The sequence below is a fragment of the Austrofundulus limnaeus genome, unplaced genomic scaffold (assembly GCF_001266775.1).
Source record: "Austrofundulus limnaeus strain Quisiro unplaced genomic scaffold, Austrofundulus_limnaeus-1.0 Scaffold621, whole genome shotgun sequence".
Taxonomy (NCBI): domain Eukaryota; kingdom Metazoa; phylum Chordata; class Actinopteri; order Cyprinodontiformes; family Rivulidae; genus Austrofundulus; species Austrofundulus limnaeus.
The window spans coordinates 106,979-108,623 of record NW_013953023.1 but is presented as its reverse complement, the minus strand read 5'-3'; the positions used below and the strand labels follow the sequence as shown (position 1 = coordinate 108,623).

The window sequence follows — 1,645 nt, the reverse complement described above, 5'->3', positions numbered from 1 at the left end:
ATATTTAACATAAACAAGAACAAAAATAGACAATTCAATAAATAAAATTGTGATCATAAAACAAATACATTCACAAATATTTAATGTAAATATTCCAAATAAATTTTTTTTGATAAAGTGCAAAGGAAAATAAAGCCTTTTTAAAAAGTTTTGCATGGTAGAACCAGAAGCTGCTCTTCATATTAGTGACAAACAATAACCGTAACAACAGCTTTTTGACAAAATGTTAAAAAATAAACTACAAAAATCTATTTAAAGTACAAATTAAAATATAGATGTATCTCCAACTGTATTTGATAATGTTTTGAACTTTTAAAATATTACATGGTAAAACCAGAAGCTGCTCTTCATATTAGTGACAAACTTTGGTGTTTTTTGATGAGTTACTTTCATTTTTGCTTCTACATCTGGTGGGGTCCTGGGCTGCGGATGGATTCGGGGTCCTGGGGTGGGTGCCGGCAGGGTGGCTGGTGGACTGTCTTCCCCGGGGTTGTTCGGGCTCTCGGATTGTGGCCCCAGGTTGCCATGGTTGGCCCGCTGGTTGGGGTGGCTGCCGGGGCCTGGCTGGTGGTCGGCTGGGGGTGTCCGCTTGGCTGTTAGCAGTGTGTGGGGGGTGGTCGAGGGTGTTGCTTTGCTGTGGCGGGGTGGCCGGTCGGCTGGCCCGGTGCAGCCCGGGCCGGGCCTTGGCTGTCTGCTCTTCCACACCCCAGAATGAATGGGCTTGCCTCCTGGGTTCGGATATGGCCTGCCCTCTGTGGGGGGTGGGTACGTGTCCTGGACCTGGGGGGTATAGAGAGTGTGTCAGGAGTATGAGTGGGGTGTGGCGTTCTTCTTGTCTGTCTTTGAATGAGTGGGTGTGAGAATGAGGGTGGGACTGTGTGATTGTGTTTGTGTGTGATTGTGTTTGTGTATGATTGCGTATTTGTCAGGTTGGGACTCGGGCTGCCCCCTCATCTGGTTCACCTGATGGGCTCTGCCCCCAGCCGCACTGCCCTCTGGTGGAGTGTGCCTTTGCCCACCGGTGCGCTGGTGGCTCTCAATGTCTGGGGCTGGGTGCTTGGGCATGTGCCGGCTTGGCCTGGTGGGGCATGGGTCCTCTGGCCCTGTTGGGCCTTGGTCTGGTTTGGGGGTGCGCCCTGTGGATCTGGGTCTCTGTGTCCATGCCTGGTTCTGCTCTGGTGTGGCAGGGGCCGGCGGGGCCTGTGGTCATGGCTGTTGGCCCTGGGAGTTTTGCGTGTGGTTGCTGGTGGGGCTCTCCTGGTTCTCTCCTGTGTTCCTCTCAGGGGGTGGGTGGGTGGTTCTCRCTGCGCAGGTGGTCTTGGGGGCTCGGTGCTTGGGGTCTCTCTCGGGGTCTGTGGCTCTGTTCCCCCTTATGCTTGCCTTGAGTTTTGGGGGTCGGGTCTGTGGTCCTCCACAGTCACTATTTAACATTTCACTGGAGAAATCTTGTGTTTATATGCATGTTCACAACCCAACCCATTCTCACTCCCAACTCGTCACATATTGACGTTTTGCAAGGTTCCCTCTACGTCCGATTTTGATGCGCGGGGTACCCCCCTCACGTCAGTTACTGACGAGATGGGGCGGAAGCTGTTGTCATATGTTCAGAAAGTGTATAAAATGCGCAAAAACGACCGTTCCAAAG

General features: G+C 51.5%; 1 protein-coding gene across 1 annotated transcript in view; it reads left to right on the top strand.

Annotated features, from left to right (window-relative positions):
• Positions 1-1,645, top strand: part of capn9 (calpain 9) — a gene marked incomplete in the record, with an annotated part of 33,741 nt that overhangs the window by 16,619 nt on the left and 15,477 nt on the right.